Source organism: Oxyura jamaicensis, chromosome Z (assembly GCF_011077185.1).
Source record: "Oxyura jamaicensis isolate SHBP4307 breed ruddy duck chromosome Z, BPBGC_Ojam_1.0, whole genome shotgun sequence".
Classification (NCBI taxonomy): domain Eukaryota; kingdom Metazoa; phylum Chordata; class Aves; order Anseriformes; family Anatidae; genus Oxyura; species Oxyura jamaicensis.
Window position 1 is genome coordinate 78,836,188 of NC_048926.1, and position 20,946 is coordinate 78,857,133.

Sequence of the window (20,946 nt, forward strand, 5' to 3'; positions counted from 1 at the left end):
TTTTCTTTTCTATTCTCTTTTCTTTTCTTTTCTTTTCTTTTCTTTTCATTTCTCTTCTCTCCAACTCATGTCAGAACAAATCTTATTTCAATTAATGTCCATTTTACTTTCACTTTCTAAAGAAAAAAAGACTCATGTCTAAACATGCATACGTTAACTTTTCTTCTTACTACATACACAGATATCATATTTCACTTAGTGGTAGTGCTGTACATATTTAAGAAATCAAAATTTGTTCTCACATAAGTTCGAGAAAAGTGCTGAAAGGCTTAAGCATTCTCCTTGAATGTAGTCAGGAAAGGGTACAGATTCCTGTGCATGATTCAAAAGACTTGGAACATAGTATTTACTGCTATACATCTAGTACTGTCGTATGATATGCTTTCATACGGGTATAAACATATTGATTTTATGTTAAAAGGCTTTTAACATAAATAACAAGTGATTAATGAAATATGTAGCAAACAAACTATGGCTGAAAATGTAAAGGTGGCTTTTAAATAACATATTTTCCTGATGTAGACTTTAGCTAGACAGTTTCAACCACCACTTATTTTCTGTGCTCTTATTTGATAACTAGAACCCAGCAGAGTAGCATATGGACACACAGGAACTGAAATAGTTTGTCTTCATTATCTGGTAGACCTGTGCAAGCCTGGAGCCCTCAAGAAAAACCACAAGACTGTACAAACTGGCAACTGCGGGTTTGTCTGTTCTCTATTGATTCTATTTCTGGAAAAAAACATGAACCAATGTGTGAATCATGTGACTACTGAACTGAGCAAGTACCCAGCAGCAGATAAAACTACTCCAAGACCTTTTGTAGCCTGGTTTTGGTTAGTACCTCAAAACCTTTTCTATTTGTTTCTGAACCATTTGCTTTAATCTTTTTGCTTTGAGGATAGAGGGTGGAAATCAGCCAACTAAGATTCCTAAAGAGGTTTTGGAAACTTCAAATGCAATTTCTAGAATTACTAACAAAATTTACCATTCTGAAAATTTTTTATTTTCTTTCCTGCAAATTTATATCCATGTAGGAATTTCATTTATTGTCTCTGGATAAAAGGTTCACTTTTTTCTCTAAGCAGTGTTGATGAGGTAATAACAGAGAATGGTGTGCAGTTCCATACACATGGGCAAAAGGGCAGAATTATAAGATTAATTTCCAAAAAACCTTTGAATCATTTTAGGATTATTTTTGCACAAATTGCTCTCACTACAGTTACTGAAGCCCAGAGTGCTGCACTCAAATTTGGAAGTGTTTATTAGCAAGTGATTATTTGCACTCAAAAATGAAATTCTGTTTCTTGCATCTGCTCTGCTACTATGTCCCAGTGAATCCAGAATGCCAATTTTCAGTTCAACTAAGTCCTTCCCATAAACAAATATAAAAGAATTGTTGCCAACAAGAATTGAATAACAATAGATCCCTTAATCAAACACAGCTTTGACTGAGGGCTTTTGTGAGTGTGCCACAACTTCCTGCCTGCTTTTCCAAAAGTATTTATTTAATCCAACAACTTCTACCACCTGAATTAATTTTTCCTTCTCCCCTGTTATTCTTTTGTAAATCTCCTGTCTGCCCTCCTAAAACAGGCACCTTTAGTATCCCATCCAATCTTTTCCTCTCATTTCTTCTTCTCTATGTCTTTAATTTGAATTTCTCTTTACAGTGAAAATGCTTTTGCTCTTATCCTTTTCAGGAACTTGAGCCACTAATTCCATCTTAATGTCCTTTTCCTCCTGTCATCTGATTGTGTCAAGTTCACAAAAGTTTAAATACATACAAAAAAAAATTTAAACACAACTTCTTTCTAGGATTGCAGAAAAGTCTAACATTAATCCTCTGCACCTGCTTTCACAAAGGCTTCTGACAACATCAGCAGCCTGAGCTCTGCACTCCTCCAAACCATTGGCAGCTTTCAACACCTGTTAGTCTACTTCAGGCTTCGTGACTCCTTGTTCTCACTCAGTCAAAATCTCTTTTGGTAGACCTTCTTCTACATCTCATTGCCTGTCAGAATCACAGATGTGCCCTGCCAGTAACTGGGCACTAACTAAAGTCTGTGGTAACAGAAGCCATGATGCTGGAGGCAGAGGAAATTGCTTGCACCACCTCCACATGGTCTGGATCTCAAATATATATGAGTGTATGTATGTATATATATATATATATATATATACACGTATAAATTTATAGATATATAGTGAGTGTGTTTATTTGCTTTTTCCCTCAATTTTGTTAAAAAGCTTTATTCTTTTTCATTTAAACGTTACGCAAGCAAGTTAGAGTGCTTTATATATTTCAGTGCCTTGTTCAGCAGAATTATTAGCTTTTAAAAACTGCATTACCGTGTTGAAAACCCAGATTTGCAAGTATGCAATTCTCAACTATGCAATACTGCTAGTAGAAGTGATTGATGCTAAATGGGTGTTTTGAGGGCACCTGTGGGGAAGACAATTAACACATATAAAATGTCCTTAGATTTCTAGAAGATCCTTTCATATAGGTCTTAGTGTTTATTAAGATTTTTCAAGCCCCAGTGCCTTCTACCTCTAATTCTGCTCTGAGGTGGTTCAGAGCTCCGAAGAGAAAGTCAGACAAAAGGTGTATACCACCCGTGTGCAGGAGATAGAAAGCAGAAAATAATAAAGACAAAGACTGTACTGCCAATTTACATGTGCTTCAAACACCCCTGATTCTCTGCTACTCAGTTAAAAGAAAAAAATATTTTTACCTCTAAAACTTCTCTCTCACATGTACTGTCCTTAAGGCTGTCACTCAGCAGAAGGAAACACATATGTCTCAAGAGTACTTTTGTGCTTTTCACAATTTTATCAAGGGAAAATATGTTGCACGTTCTCCTGACTTTCCCAGATTTTCAAATGCAGTTTATTCTAGTTTCTTACAAACTTTCAAAGTCCCCTGCTTTTCCAGCTCACAACATAAACACTTTCATAAATTAAGGGACAGGCAAGAAAAAAAAAAAAAAAAAAAGAAAAAAAAAAAAAAAAGGAAGCAGAAATGGTTGATTGATAGAATAACGGGATTATAGATGGATAGAAGAAATGTGCGACTTGTCATGGTACATATCGGTGTGTGTTTATGTACTCTATAAATGTATAAAGATAGTAGAGCCACCTACAATTCCACAGCTTTGCATTTTTTTGGAAAAAAAAAAATCTACTCATTTAAATAAATTTATAGGTGCTTTTAGCTAGTTGATCATATCTATTATCTCGAAATTTAAGTTTAAAATCAAATAAAAACCCTGAAAACCTCTATTCTGTGACCTAGATTGTCTCCAAATGGGTGTACTTACAAAAGTACATCTCCCACAAAACCTGTGTTTGCATGGGCAATATGCAGTGGTACATCTGATTGCCACAGGATCCATGTAGGCCCTATGAGGAATCACATAGTCCAGGTAATATCTCAGTATCAACATCTCAGTATCTCATCCCAAGCACTTTTCTTTCTGACACCACTCTTGCTAAGTGCCCTTTTTGTTTATGAATACTCTCTGTGGCTGTAAACACATTAACGGGGAAAATACAAATGAAAGAAATATATTTTGAATACCAATTGTCTAAAGCACTTTTTTTTTTTTTTTGGAAGTTCTATAATTCATTTTTTTGTTTGTTTGTTTGTTTTTCTTTGTGTTCATGAGTGCCACTGTATTTGCCAGTTTCTCTAAGTCTGTTTAACATCACAGCTGGTGAATGGGCAGTCGTGGATTTAAAGTTTATCACTTACTTTTTTCAAAATATTTTTGCTAAGTCTAAAAGGACCTAGTAAGAAGTACAGAGACAGACAGCCACAGCACTTGCAGCAACTGAACAGTAAAAAACAAGATAGTGTAGAAGAAACTAATGCTGAAACAGCAAGCAGAAAAATGCTTTTGATATTAGGATAGACTGAAAGTGTTAACACTGATAAGGCAGGGAATGTGTAGAGAGCTGGGTCTCAGTCAAGGCGGGCGTGTGCTCTCTGGAAAGAAGAAAACCAAGATATTGCTTCCACAAAGGAGGGTGAAAAAGGGTCTCTTCCTTCCTTTACTGCAAAAAAAACTAGATAATTTTGATTATCATTTATGCTTGTCAGGAAATGAGTCGGAGGATGTTTTCTGGTCTCTTCCCTCCCCCCAGTCCCCCCATCTTTTTATTTTTTTATTTTTTTTTCTTTTCCATAATAAGAGTCATTGCGGAGTAAGAACAACCTCTTTATTTGTAGGGTAGCAGTGTCTAGAGTGAGACAAGAACACAGCTTATCATTTCAAAAGTCTTTAAATCCTTTAAATAAATTTCTAAACATGAAAGTATCATATGAAGAAAAAAAAAAAAAAAGTTAAACAGCTGTATTACAAGAAGATGGACAAGAATCACACACATGAACTTGGTTTATTTCTGTGACCAAGTTGTAAACACCCACAACATGAGTTGTGTTTTAAAAAGCTGGAATGGGCTATCTGAAACCTAGTCTCATCTTCCAAAGGTTATTTTATTCATAAAGGTTACTTCACAATGCATTTCTCTTAAAGATACCAAGTCCAATTAAGACAATGGCGTTTTAGTTTTGGGCTTGAATCATAAGAATCAGATCAATCCTTTGAGCAGAAATCAATCAGCAAATATATGTAATTGCCAGAGTCTTGCAAGTGAATGAGGCACACACTGACATACAAAGTGTGCCTTAAATTCAGCTACCTTAACTTTTATATAACAGGACTATGACACATGGTTTCAGTACATTTGTAATAATTTCTGTGTGTGTCTATGTGTGTGTGTGGTTGTTCTGTTTAGATCTTGGGGATTCAATCATAAAGTGGTACTAGCCAGGGAAGCACGACCTATACACCCAAACAAAGGGGCAGAGATTTCCAAGCCATGGAAATCCTGGGGAGAGCCTGGCATCCCGACGTGGAAAACTGAAAGATCCTTGCTTTGGCTAAAGGAAAAGGAAAAAAAAAAAAAAAAAAAAAAAAAAAAAAAAAAAAGGTGGGACCTGTAGCTTACTTTGGCTACTGTACGACAGCAAGCCTCATGCTGTTCTCCTGCTTCAGCTATCCGGCTGATGTGATTTGTAAACTTAAGCACAATCAGTAGGATTATGACTGCTGAGTCTTATTTTAGATGGACAGTTTTCATGTTCAACATGTTTTTAAATGAAAGCAATTTTTAATCAGTCCTTTAAAAATAGTACTGCAGAGTATTGACATCTGTCATGCATTATGAGAATATATTTATCAAGCATGCAAAATAACAAATGCTTTCAAGTATTTGACTGTCAGCAGGAGATTACAAAAATCCTAGACCTTTGCAACTGGGTATCAGATTTTAGTAGGAGGAGGTTTGCATCACTGTATTGCAGTGGAGCTAAATAATTTGTACCAGGTCGATAGCCTATCAAAACACTTCAAGGAGGAAGAAAATGGGATATTGCAGATATTACAGTGCATCAAGAGAGAATTAACACTGCATCACAAAGTCATAAAACTCTGAACTCTTTCACTGTAGTATCTGAGCACCTGGAGTAACCTGGTGCTCAACCTTGGGCTCCAGCCACTGCTCTGTGAAACTTTAAACAAGCTTTGACCATTTTAATAGCAGTATCTGAGAGCCTGATCGCCATAAAGCTGCATCAAAGTAGCTGGATTACCTCAGTGCAGTATCAAAGAGCTTACAGAAAGCTTGGGCTCAAGCATACCAGCAGTGAGAGCAGCTGCTGTGTTTTAAACAATTTCTGACTACAAGTTCATTTCCAGCTTTTCTTTCCCACAATAGTTGTACAAATTTTGTTGTGATATACCAAAAAAGTGAGTGAGGTGAGTATGGCAGTAATACAATGATCTAGCAGTCACAGGAGTTAAGCAAACTGCTTCTCAAAAGTGACATATTTCAGAAAGTACAAAGCGAGGGATAAGAAACAGAGAGACTGTGATCCTCTTTCTATTCTCCTTCGCTCCCCCACCTCCACTGCTCTGCCTTTCTATTGCCAGCCTTTCATGTCTGCAAAGACTCAAAGTAAGAGGAACAGGGAAGTGAAGGAGAAATATTTGTGTCAGGGATGTAATACTTGGAGGGATTCAGAACCTAATAAGAGCACGTTTTTTCTGAGACTGCGAAGGGTGAGAAATAACGAGGGCAGTGGCACAACAGCGGCAGTCTGAGGTTAGCAAAGTCCAGGCACAGGGATATTCAACCAGCAGCAGAGAGGGAAAACAACAGCTGGTATAAGCCGTCATCATATGTCTTGATCTCCACCAGGGACAGGTGGCCAGGGCAACTCCACACCCTTCTCTCCCTACAATGTTTTGGAGCCTGACCCAAGTATCTGGGCCTGGAATGCTGCTTCAGCGCGCAGTTTCTCAGATCTTTGTGCTGTATTTTTGGAAACGCGCAATTCCCACACTGCTGGAGCCTCCCAGGCTCGTGCTGTAGGGGATGCTAAGTATGGCGCTGGGGGCGGGATGCTCCCCACCTCCAGCAGGAGGGCATCTGCACAGAGCACCGCCGCCGCCATGGTGCGGCCTGCTGGCTGCAGCCTCCTCAGAGGCGCGGGGGCTGCAGCTGCTGCCAGAGCGGGGGAGCACGGGCTGGTGCTGGGAGACAAATGCAGTTGGGGTGGGTGGGCCGGGTGGCAGCCTTGGGATTCCTCCCTGGGACAGCTTGGTTTATGCTTGTTGCCTTCCTGTGGGTCACATCGATGGGCAACGCTGGTTAGTGAGCTTGGTCACCTTCAGGACTTGGAGCCCGAGTGTCCTCGGTGGGCTGGAGCACCAAGTGTCGAGGTGGAGGGGGAGCAGTGGCAACCCCAGAACCCACTCTAAAAGCATGTGTCAAGCAAGCAGGTAGTCATTCTCTCATTGAATTAGGATCAAATGGACTGCAAATGCCACAAAAAGACAGGCTGTTCTGGACCTGCTGCCCAGAGGTTGCTCTCCACTGGCTTGTGCAGGCACACATGGTATCACTTAACAGGAATCACTGTGATTTACAAATGAGGAACAACAGATTTTGGAGGCTATAATTGGGGTTATTGGGCAATGTTGTCTAGCCCATAGCTCAAAACTTGACACTTACTGACTCTAATAGGGTTGTGTAATCTGCCAAGAGGAGAAGGAAGAACCCTGCTACAGACCTGTGTGCAGCATTTCACGTGTGAGCAGCACATGGCACCCGGGTGTCCAGACGACTTGCTGACTTCATACCAGCAGGAGAGCATTTTCCATCTTAACACGGAGCAAAGCACTGGGTTGAAAATCCTGGCTCTGATGCAGTAAGAAGACATTTTAACGCTGACGACAGTGGGACTGGGTCATGCTCACAAATTGTTTAATAAAGGTCAAAGAAACAGGATATGAGTGCAGAAAATGTTACAGTTGGAGGGGGCAGAAAGCCAGTCTGCTTTCCCTTCTTGGCTTCAGTAGATTTGTGTTCCCTGATGTTTGACAAAAGAAGAAGTGCAATAATGCAAGAGGAATAATATGCACAAACCCATGAAGTTTAATTCATACGATTAAGAGGCATGGTTAGGATGAAAGCCTCAGTTGCTTTAACACAGATCTACAAAGTGAGAATTGGTTCTGGCTCCTGATGTTTCAACCAAATATTGTTCTAATTAAAATATGTGTCTACTTTTGGTTGTGCTAAACTATATTTTAAGATGAAAATTTATTGCTTGAAAAAACTTTACTAATGTATGTCTAAATAATATTAAGTGGATATATGATGGATATATTCTATTTCTATGGACTATACAGTAAATTCTCTTTAGACCGACACAGTAATTCAGAGATGTCAGGAGCTCAATCCTGTTTTTCTTTTTCCATGGACGAAGGACAAGAGGCAAAACAATCACACACAGCTGAGATGAACAGTAAAATATCAAACAGAGTTTAGGTATGTTAATTTCCTGTCCAGTGTCTAGATCATTTGCTAGCCTAGATAAGCCTTCAGCAGAAATGGCTTCTATCCCTTTTCTTCTACTGCCATAATAATGGATTGCTAATCATTTTACTTCATTTTATAGTGAAAGTATTAGAATGACTATATATTTTTGGTCTCAAGAACTAAGTGTCTACTCAGGCCTTATGAAATCCATACGTAGAAAGTTTATGAGTCACTTCTGATAGTTCTGAAAGGGTTGCCTTCCTTCCACAGAAGATATATCTGTGCAGGTGAGACCATGAAGCTAAACACAATTACCTTTCATTAGTGAAAATATCAGGGACAGATTCCTGGAGTATGAGATAACCTGGTAGCTGAACTGCACATGGAAAACACCTTATGAACATGGCCCAGCTCCTCCCAAAGGCATGCAACTGGGTTAGCACGTTGCTCTGCTGAAGTTGGTTGGTCATGTTAACAACCAAAAAGCTTCCAGACTGGATCTGGATCTGGATCCTCTGTGGAGCAGCCTGTCTCTTTCTTTAACCATCCATGCAGACATACTAACCATAAAGCCACAGGCAAATGAGGAATTGAGTTCTCTGAGATTTCCAAATGGTAGTAGTAAAAAGGAAGGTCTGTGATCAACTGTGTTTGGAAGGAATGAATCATCAGTATGGGGATAAAACTCAAGAAGATGTCAAAGCCATGCAGCATTTAGATAAAATTAAATCTCATTAACTTTGTCACAAAATTATTATCCAATTAACACTGGTTCAACAAAGTAAAATATATATGTGGGGAAAAATAGTATCAAACAGCAAAAATAATGGAGAAAATGTGTGAATTTTTATGGACTTATTAAATGTTGAAAGTACACAGTGGTAGTTATTCACTATGCTCCAGTTGTGAATTCCAATTGGGAAGAGGGAGAAGTGACTGGGACTGCCGTCTTCTCTTCCATCCTTCCCAAAGACCCCAACCACCCTCTAATCACATCTCCACAGAAACCACAAATGCTTTTGCTCCAGTGGAACTCTGTGTCTTTGCTTCTTGCAGCAGACAAAATACTTAGCAAGGAGTAAGCCAAGACCCTCAATCTAATTGTAATTGTACCCAAACTTCAGGAGGCACAATGTTCATTTATGGTTAATTCCACTAACCATTTCCCAATCCCACAACATTATTACAGTAGCCAAGACTAACTTCACATTACTGGGAGTGCACACTGGAGACATCTGTAGAGAATAATTCCTCAAGACAGTTGGAGCTATCTGGTTAGAGATGGAGTGCTTCTTCCAAAACATTTCCAGTTGAGGACACAGGTGACAGGTCTGGGTGACTTCCAATAGCAATAGAAGAATGGACAGTTGTGAGGTGATTTTAGTCATGGCCAGGCACATAGCTTAATTTGCATGAGAGGCTTTCTTTAGGTGCATTCAGATAAATGCAGTATAAGAGCAGTGGGACAAGAGTTCTTCAACGGATAGAGACTTGTGCTACTCAATCTCACAGAATACATACAAGCAAGAGAGATATGAATCCATTTTTGCTCTTTCAGGTTTACTAGCCTTTTCTTGTCTTGTTTTACTTTACCCTCGTAAAGTCTGAAGTGACTCCATCAAAGCAAAATAAATCACAGACATATAAAATGGAGAAAACTTTAGAAAGAGGCCCAGGTCTTTATAAAGCATCAAGCTAAAACCTAGTAGTTTTTGAATTGAAAGCAGCAAGGTAGCAATCCAGACTCCCAGCCACTTCACAAGGAACTAAACTGCGTATTTCACAATGTTTTGCACAACAGAGATCTCACAATACAGTCTTCAGAGAAAGATATATATTTTTTAATCCTTTGAAAGTGCTTTCAAAGCCAACACTTTAAAAACTTCTCCTTCCACTTTCTCCAAAGATTTTTTTACAGCTTTTGCTCTCATGCTACAATGATGCTCCTCCTTCTGCTACAGAAGCAAATCCAGGAGCATTGCCTTGTAAATTGGTTCCTGTTAACTACAGGATGACCAGGTTGACTCGTAGACCTTTGCTGCTCATTCTGCAGGGAACTGGTGAAAACATTTATGATCCAAGTTAAGAAGGGAAAGCTGTCACACAAAGTCATTCCTCCTTTAAGAAACATACCAAGGATCACAGGTTCATGTTACTAGAACAGCTGGAACAAAACTATTATGATTTATTTTTGAGCTTTCTCTTTTCTTACTATTTAGCAACCAAGTAGTTTAGAGCCAGAACAATCAAGAGGAATTTTGTACATAAGGAGAAGGGAGGACAAATGACAGGTAGAGTCTGACACTGAGAGGTTCATACTTTGCACCAAAGACTCAGATGAAATGATTCATTTGTTACTTAATAATGCAAAGTTAGCAGTTCAGAGCAAATTAATCCTCACTGAGTTTCTTCTGCTACTCAACAATGTTTGGGAGGTAGCATTGTCCAGATTCCACATTCTCTCCAACAGAACTGGAGGTTTATTGGCTGCTTTTGGTGCTCCACAATGAAATTCAAGATATACTGTGTATAAAAAACATATTATAAAAAAAAAAAAAAAAAAAAAAAAAAAAAAGACACTGAGTTATTTCACTAATTGAAAGTAGTATTAGTTGAAGAATATAGAACAAGAGAATTGTGAATAGTTACCATCTTCAATTGTCTTCTACTACTATTTTAATGGAATCCTAATAAATAAATGACCTTTAAAAATAAAGAAGTGCAATGCTTCCATAATTCATGACTTTAAAAAGAAAAGGAAGTCAGTTTTCAAGACTATAAAACATACATATTATAGTCATCATGCAGCAGTGGATGATCTTTAGATATAAGAGGGAATGGGAGTCAGAATTAGCCAAGAATAATATTATGATTAATGGAAGAGTAACTGGGAAAGTTAATTTTCTTCCTCTCTCACTCTCCATATTGAGTTTACAGCCTGTGTCATTTACTTTACACACATCTACTTTCTTCCTACTACAGTTGTTACCTGACTACTTTGGAAAGGAGTTAGTGAAAGGCTGAAAAACTTAGGAGATTCAAATATATCACAGTTCATTTTTTGAAAATATTACTTGCTTATTTTTTAAATTGTAATTCAATGTCCAATCTTAATATATACGTATAATCCTTTGATTCTATATATTGTTGTTCATTTAAGAGCTAAAAAGTTATGTTTGATCAATGCTGCTTCAGGAGACAAAGCTCAGTGAATAAACAAAAGAGAAGAAAACGATAATGACATGCCTGTTACACCCAGTTACCTGGATGAAGTAAGTGCAAAGTAAATGGCAAATTCTACACAATGAGAGTAGTCATACTTTGAAATTAAGTCTGAATAAACATTCCCAATGTGAAAGGCACAGTAGAAACAGATTGTTTTGTATCTACTATTAAACTTCTTGTGATATGATAATTTTATATGGTCTAATCTCCCACTCACTCCATATTCTTAAATATAGTTTGACGACTACACAATATCTACATATGTCTGTTAATTCTTTGTATGCCAGTGTAGATGCACTACAATCCTTGAAATAAAATTAATAACAGACAGAATAAATATGGATCTAAATAATTCACCACAGATATCACTCCTTTTCCTATGCTGCTACTTAACATTGCATTTCTTACAATTAGATAAGAAGCAGCTTTAGTATAAACTCCTAAGGTACTGTAGACAAAATAAAAGAAAGAATAATAATAATTTTTAAAAAAAGATTAAAAAAAAAAAAAAAGAGAGAGAGACAGAGTTTTATGGCTGAATACGTGATGATTATTAACCCACAGAAACTGTGTGAATTGAAATAGTCTTTTGAACCACATCATCACTGCACACCAGACAGACATACAATAGGAAACCACACACCCATTGGAAAAGTCACATAAATAATCCCAGAACAGGGCAAGGCTGGCATGTGCTCTCAGACAGAAACCCCAGCTGCTGCACAAGGTAATCGTGACAGTTTTTGCTGTTTCTCCCTGGCCCACTTAGTCACTGCTCAATGGCCAGTGGAACCATTCCAGCAGAGCCCAACAAACACATTGTTCCCTCCTACTACAAATTGCCTTTAATTTGACAGTTCTGCTACCCTCATGAGGCATACGGGTTGGAAAACTTGGAGGCTGAGAAATTAATTGAATCTGTGTCTCCCATATGTTGAGCGAGGGCTCTAATCACCGAGCTATTGTGTAATGGAGAACCTCTTCCATTCTTACTTTTCAAGCAATTATTGCATCTCTCATATTTTTGGGACATTGTTTTTGTTTTTAAAGAAAAAAAAGCATCATTATATCTCTTCAGAAAAAGTTTCTGAGCTGTAACAGAGGGAATATCTAACTGGTAACTCTGATATATTCTCCTAAAACCCAGGGTGGAGCCACTTTGAGGATACACCTGTAGCCTCCTGGCTACATTGAAGCATCTCCCCACTGATTTTCTGTCTTTTCTATCCATCTGGTGTACTGGCCAAGGAGCTATCACCTTACTCCATGCAATGGATTCTGCTATAGGCTCTTAAAAATAAGGCAAAAAAGCACTAAATTTTATCAGAGTGCTATGTAGAGTGTAGAATGTCCTGTGTTTACTCAAGCAGATGCAGCTGGGCTTGCAGTGAGTAAGATGTGCTGCTCAGACTTTGCAGAAAACTTGGGAATAGTTACTTCACCTGTGGACCTTGTACTTGTCCTTCGTGAACTTCAGGAGGTTGACATGAGCCCACCTCCCAAGCCTGTCATGGATCCCCTGGATGCCATCCCTTTCCTCTGAAGTGTCAACTGCATCATTCAATTTGGTGTCATCTGCAAACTTGCTGAGGGTGCACCCAGTCTGTGTTACCCACGAAAATATGAAACTGTAGTGGTCCAGTTTGGACCCCTGAGGGACAACACTATTCACTGGTACCCACAGTACTGGACATTAAACAGTTGACTGCTAGAGCTTGGGTGCTGCCATCCAGCCAATTCCTATATATCAAACAGTCTACAAATCTGTGATGGTTTCACTCGGGTTGGTGACCGAGCTCCACCACAACCGCTCTCTCACTCCCCCTCCTCAAAGAGGAACAGGGAGAAAATACGATGAAAGGGGCTCAAGGGTTGAGATAAGGACGAGGAGATCGCGCAGTAATTATTGTGATGGGCAAAACAGACTCAGCATAGGGAGATAGTAAGATTTATTGCCTATTACTAATGAGCTAGAGAAGTGAGAAACAAAGGAAAGAAACCAAAAGCACCTTCCCCCCCCATCCACCCTCTCCACCTCCTCCCCCCGAGCGGCGCAGGGGAACGGGGGAATGGGGGTTATGGTCAGTCTATAGAAATTCTTCTCTGCCGCTCCTTCTCGGTCCCTCTCGTCCCCTGTGCTGTGGGGTCCTTCCCACGGGATGCAGTCCTTGCTGAACTGATCTGGTGTGGGCTTCCCACAGGCAGCAGCTCTTCAAGAACTGCTCCAGATATGGGTCCATACCACAGGGTCCATCCCTCGGGAGCAAACTGCTCCAACCTGGGTCCCCCACGGGCAGCAGCTCCTGCCAGGTCACCTGCTCCTGCCTGGGCTCCTCTCCACAGGCTGCAGGTCCAGCCCAGAATCTGCTCCAGCAGGGCTCTTCCACAGGCTGCAGTCTTTGTCGGTGCAGGTCCACCTGCTCCACCATGGTGTCCTCCACGGGCTGCAGCGTGGAACCCTGCTCCACCATGGTACTCCATGGGCTGCAGGGGGACAGCCTGCTTCACCATGGTCCTCACCACAGGCCGCAGGGGACTTCTGCTCCGGCGCCTGGAGCACCTCTCCCCCTCCTTCTTCACTGACCTTGGCGCCTGCAAGGCTGTTCCTCACTCCTCTCACTCTCCCAGCTGCTGTGTGGCGCAGTGTGTTTTTTTTTCCCTGTCTTAAATCTGCTCTCACAGAGGCGCAAACATCACTTACTGGCTCAGCTCTGGTCAGCAGTGGGGCCCTTACCAAACATGGGGCAGCTTCTAGATCCTTCTCACAGAAGCCACCCCTATGGCTCCCTGCTACCAAAGCCTTGTCACATAAACCCACTACAAAATCAAATGCATGTCTCTACAATTAGAAACAAGAATGTGTGGGTCTGCACAGCTTTGGCTACAGGTGACAGATCTCTTCTTGGTGCAGCTGAAGAGCAACCAGCTATTAACACACAGAAAGGAATGCTGCTAGTTGTGAACATCATAGACTCGTCGTTGGACAACACATTTCTGAGTAAAGACTGGGGGGAAAGAGTAAAGGTTGGGGAAAGACTGAGAACACTGAGATGTAGGTGGAACACCTGTGTGCTGTGATCATGCCGCAGCAAATGAGATGCCATTTCTGGAACAAGATGCTTGGGAGGGCTGAAATGTGTATGTGTATTTTTCACACCAAAATCTTAAATTAATATTAGCCACCAACAAAATGAGAAACTACATCAAAACCAAGCAGTTTTTCCCTTTTTTTTTTTTTTTTTTTTTTTGAAAGATATTTCATATATTTTAAATATTTGAAACACCATTTGGAATGTTTTACACAAAAGTTTATTTTCTCCCAGTTTTAAATACCAGTATAGAAGAGTAAAAGTTTTAATATAGAACCTCTTGATATTCTGTCTGAAAACAAAATAAGAATTTTTGATGTCTGCTTGCTTTTTAAACATGTAAGCTGTAAGTAAAAACTGAGCCATATCTTCTGAAAAATAAATAAATAAATAAATAAGGTTTCCAGCAAGCTTTTATTTATTATTATCATTTTGACATTGGTAGCTCAGAGTATGTACAAAACTCCAAACTATTCAGCATGGATAAATTCAAGAGGTTGTACTTGTCTAGACTAATTATAAATATGCAGAACTAAACAAGCAATGTTCTTTCTTATTATTTTTATTGTTTTCAGTTTTTACTTGGTTAACCACAAATAATATATATATATATTTTATATAATTATTTTTATATTGACTCCCAAACTGAGATTATATTTGCCATGTTATAGCTTTGAGAAAATGGCTGGACAATAACAGTCTGAAGAATTGCATTTATAATGAAAATAATCATACCACTTGAACAAAAAAAAAGTCCAAACACTTTTCCTTAATATGTAGCATTACACATACATAAAAATGAATGATGAAGATACCTCTATACCAAATAGATCTGTAAAAAGAGGGTCAGTAATATCTTCAAATCAGTAATCCTGTCCTTGATTATATGCAAAAATACACAACAGTGGAAAGAAAGTTGTATGTAAAGTATTTTGATGTTGACAATGATTGAGATTTCTGCCCATAAATCAATGTTTAAATATGGAAGCATAAACACAACGTGTTTTCTCCTTGGTGATTTGAAGGTATCACTCTTCACTAAACTGAACATTAAAAGAGCAAAGAAGTAAACAAGGAAGGAGGAACAAAAGGAACTTCAGAGCTACCACTATAAAACTAACACTATGCAGAGTATCTACATGTTGTGGTAAGGTTTTGTGTTAATAGTGATGATACTGGATAAAGAAACTTGATGATTTTCTCAAGTCACAGCCAGAACCATTTTGGGACCACCACTGAATAAAATACTCAGCTTAGGCTGTCCAGTACAATGCAAAAGGTGATGAACACAACCTTTGCCTTACTTCTCAGTCTGTACAGCTGCCATGAACTTCCTTCTTGAAATACAGACCGTGATCCCTTAACAAGTGCACAGTTCTACCCCCATCCTTTCCCCAAATACCAGTAATACACAGAGAGATGGAGTAAAGAAAATTTCCTTTTCTTCTTGTCTTTTTTTTTCTTCTTCTTTTCTTTTTTTTTTTTTTTTTTTCCTGTTTCCTTCCTTGTGTAATGATTTACTGATGATTTTATTATACATTTATATATGACTTCAACGCAAACTTTAAAGCAAACCCTTTGCAGTTGCGAAACTTAGACGTTAAGAACAGGCTTGGAAGCTAAACTCTTGACAGCTTTCTAGATTGCCCTTTATGTAAGGCAAAGTGAAAAATTATATGACCCAATAACAAAGGAAGAATTGATCCCAGCAGCCAGAGTGCAGACATGGCTTTCCATTCTGTAATGTGTGCGTGAAAGCAGAATATGGTTAAGAACTTTGGCGGCAGAGAGTTACAGGAATGGCTGGTGCTTCCAGGAATGAGAGCATTCCTAATAAATCTGTGGACATTGCATTTACTGCAACAACAGCAGGTTTTCTTACATTTGTGTTACAGACCATCAGAATATGCTTTTTTATTGAGCTCCCATAAGCCCTGACGGTGGAAAGAGGACTTCCAGGCAGCTTGAAGTGAAAGAGCACTCTGAAACATCATCTTGGAAATGCCGCCAAAAGGATATTTGTGTGTTTAAGAGACACTGTTCTCCCACTTGCCAAGTGTAATTCTGTTAAAGGATTCAAGGAGTGCAAAAATATAGTCTCTAATGACATGGGCATGTGCCTGCCACCTTCCAAAACTAACACTACCTGCAGAGAATCCTAATTTCCTCCTAGCTTTGCTTTGCTTTCCTGACTGTAGAAAAAACATACAATCTGAATGGGAAAATGGGAAGGTTTTTTTTTTTTTTTTTTTTTTTTTTTTTTTTTTTTTTTTCCCCACTGCTCATTTGCCAGTTGCCAGTTTTTATAATCTTCTTGTGGATTAACACTAAGTCTAGCATGCAAAAGTATCTTTCCACAGGATGTAATCTGCTTAAAGACTGAATGGTTTTGCCCTATGGCAAAGGTTGAAAAGATAGTACAGCCTTCCTCAGACTCTCACATCTGGCTTGTACTCATGGAAAAAAAAATAAATTAAAAAAAAAAAAAAAGAAGAAGAAGAAAATAAACAAGAAAGGAAATCCCAGAAGAATAGGTGCCTTATTTTGTTACTAAATATTGCATACTTAGAGGCCACCTTGTCTTAGAACTTTACAAATATGTAGGACTGCCTTTGACAGCTGTACACTTAAGCCTTTTTTTTCTTTTTCTTTTTCTTTTTTTTTTTTTTTTTCAAATAATCAAAACAGAAGTTTCAAGGCAACCATTTAAAATGTCACTTCTTTTTATTAACCACACTTATGTTCAATTCCTGGGCAGTAGGGGATAAATGTTCATGATGCAGCTGTATTGCACTTATATGGCAGCCTAACCATGGGAACATTTGACCTTGTCTTTGGCACAGATATGCCAACACCTATGTTACGGGAATATTTAGTGCTGTTGAAAGTCCTCACTGAAGCGTGGGTAACCTAATTAGCAGAATTTGAGCCCAGGATAGGCATATGCTCACCTTCTTTCCTATGTTTTAGCAGTGGAAGCAAGCACACATTAGTCCCGTGGCTGCCCTGCCATAAGAACTGTAAATACTGGTGGAAAAGTTGGTTCCTCCTGCTCAGGCAGATCCATCACAGCTGTCACCACGACCCCACCACCTCCCCGCCCCTCCTGTGCCGAGTGACACAATGGCGCCAGGATGGACCTGCCATCGAGTGTCCACCCCCAGACCACCACACTGTACATGTCCTTCAATAACCAAATTATACAACTGCAATGAATACACATTTATCATTGCCTTGCTCCAATGGTGTTACTGAGTCAGCGTGAGACCACAAACAGTAAAGCCCTGTTTTAATGGCCAACACCAGACATAAAATTTATGCTCTTCTGGCTGCCTGTGGTTGCTGTTCTAGCTGCTGTATAAATGGCTCTATCTTCAAAAGGTCTGGTTGACCCGATGATTTGAAACCGCTTCCCAGCAGCAGTTAACAGTGGACCCCCAGCTGAGATCAAAGGTGGCTCTGTCTGCCTGCAAAGGAGGCTTTTTGAAGAGGCAGAAGCAAGAGCATCTCTGCTGGAGAAGTGCAGCCTGAAAGCATCCAGATGGTGATCTCTGGCAGCAAATAATTGGGGCCTGATCCAGTACCCTGTAAGATCCCAGGGAGGGCAACAACAGAAAACACTGGACTGGGCACTCAGTATTGCCTGCTACTTTTTCTATAGAAAAAGAGACAGAACATACCCAAATTTCAGCCATATTGATTTATTAAATTCTCCTCAATAGATTTATAAGATAATCTTTTTTTTTTTGTTTCTCACAAACAGCCCAAATGCCAGGTCTTCTCCAAGGTCTCCCTAACCTTACATATTCTGTAGGTCAAAAAGTCTCACTGTGTTTTGTCCTTTGGAAAACTGAATGACTTTGGCAGAAATACATCCAGGGCCATAGTAGCATGGGGAAGATTGAACTCTATGCATTCTATAAAATATTTATTTTAACCCACATGTAATTTTATTCTCCCTAGCATTTTTTGCACTGGTACAGCTCTTCTCTATCAAGGTGATTCTTTACTGAGTTGGGTTAATTCTGATTTTTATGAATCTGGACAAGTTGTTCTAGAGAACAGGTGGAATGAAAATGAAATGTCTCTTTTCCTTGCTAAGCATTTTTCTGAAACACATTGGGTGAAATTTTGCACTTTTAGGAACCAGCTAACACTTATAGGAAATCTCAAAATAGTGGGAAATTTCCAAAAACTCTAACCTTCCAGCTGGGCACGATTAACCTGTATCAAAAGAATGATTGTTCTGCCTCTGTTTCAGTCAGAGGTCACAATCGGAAAAGTGTCTGGGGCATGAACATGAGTTTTCCATTTGGCTGAAAAACCCTTTAAAAAACCTGTGTGTTTGTGTATGTATGTGTGTGTTTATGTGTGTGTGTGTGTGAAAATCATTTTCTCTCTCTCTCCTTTTTTTTTTTTTTTTTTTTAATGTCCACTTTATTGCACCTTTGAATACTGGGATGAATTAGTAACGGAAATATTTAAAATTATGTAGATTTTAATCCCGATGTTTACCATGACTGACTCTGGGACAGTTACCTCAGTAAACCTCATGTCTGAATATCTGATGAAACCAAGCTCTGAAGAAATGATATATTTTCTAGCCTACCTCCGGACTGAGGGTGTCAAACATAAATAAACAGCAATGCATACAATATGCCCACTACCCACTTCTAAAGTTACCACCAAACCACTGGCCTGATTTTCTTTCAAGTGTTGTGTTTATTTTTATTTCATGGTCTTTTTTTATTTATGGAATGCTATAAATGTGCTAGCTGAGACATTAATTAAAAAAAAAAAAAAAAACTCGAATGATTTTTTTTTCGAAGTTTCTGTATTATTTCATAAAGCTATAGAAATAGAGGTACTGATGACATCTGTCCAGTTTAGTCCTAAAATGGACCATGAATGAAAGTGTTTTCTTATGAATGTAAATGTATGTCAGCAGGCCACTAATGGGCTGCTATGATTGCCTCCCTCTGAAGTACTTCATGGGAAGTATTGCCCTAATGTTAACTGAAGAACTGAAGAACCGTGAAAGATTTTAATGCCATTTTTATAAGATCTAGGGGCAAGTGGTCTATGTCATACTGAATATACAGCTCTTTTTTTTCCAGCAAAGGGGGAGTTCCTCTAGTAAAATAAAAATAAATAAATAAATAGTCTGAAAGCAAAGAGGAAGAGGCTTGGGAAGTTAATTCCCATCATCTTGCAGTAGCTTTTCTTTCTAATCACTGGAAAGGTTTTCCAGTGGTGTTGACCTGTGGAGCCCAAACCTCTTTGGAATGTGACTCCATTTTTCTCCATCTGAAGATCTTTCAGTTACTGCAGTGGAGAAAAGAATAAGGTCTGCCCTTGCAGAGCAGAAATGTGAGCACAGAGGAAAATAAAAAACATATTGAAAATAGAGAGAAACAAAGAAGATGGCTGTGTTTCTCAGTCTATTTTTCAACCAAAAGAGGCTAGAGAATAGAATGCATTGTGCTCATAGAGTACAACAGTCCATGGGTTCTTAAGTGCATCTTGTACCATTAGCAGTACACTCATGGATCATGACCTGATTGGCTTCGTTACTCTTCTTGGCACCTTTGTTACAGAAGTGGCTACTGCACTTCTCAAGAAGTATCATATTTGGCTGCTTCCTATTCTTGAGATATATCACCTTCAACAATAAAGGCCTTTAAATGTACAAAATTATTAATAACACTAAATGAAAAATATAAGAATAGAGTCCTTGACTGATGAAAATCAATTGCATTTTGCCATCAGAAGAGGGTGGGTGAGAAAAGATAAGAGCTACAGAAATTAAGAGACTGCTGTAATTGCTGAATTTAACACAGTCAGTGAGGAACAGGAGTCGAAAGGGGCTGTCTGGAATCCGAGCGTGAGTGTATGATCAGCAAGTTTGGATCTCCATGTTTAACTCAGACTAAAATGTCCAGACATTTCAGCAGCTCATCTCTAAATATGGCTCCATATAGAAATGATACCATTAAGAATATAATTCAACTAAATCATAATGGATTTTCATAAGAACAGGGCTTCAGAACTGACACTTATCAAATTCCATCTTGTCTCAAATCTGTAGCTTGAGCGCCTAAGTGGTTATTATTGGGCTTGGAAAAATACGGAACAAATATAGAAAAATTATTTGCTTTCCTTCAACTTGGCTTTCAGATATTGCTCTATTTTAAACAACTGGAATTTCACTCTTCGGAAGTTCAGGGTCCTGACTTTGTTCTTCATCAGGCCCGTATCCCAAGAGACCACAAACTTAACCACGGCATGGTCACTGCAGCCCCGACTGCCTCCAGTCTTGACCTCTCTGATGAGCTCTTACTCACTGGTGAGTACCAGGTCCAGTGACGCTTCTCCAATGGTTGTTTTGTCTAATACATGGACCAGGAATTATCTTCAACACATTCCAGTAGTCTCCTGGATTGCTTACTTCCTGCCACGTGGCTTTCCCAGCAGACATCCATGTGGTTAGAGTCCCACATCAAGATGAGAGCATGCAAGCATGATATTTTTTACAGTTGAAGTCAGAAGATTTAATCCACAGGACCCCCCTGATTGAGCAGCCTGTAGTAGACCCTGGCTAAAGGTATCCTTTATTGGTGTGGTCCTCAGCTTTCATGCCCCAAAGCTGTGAAGTCCCTTTTGATTGCTCTTGGATTATTCTTTGCTACCTCATTACCATCAATGTGAAAAACCAATGCTGTGTTCAATGGGCTCATTA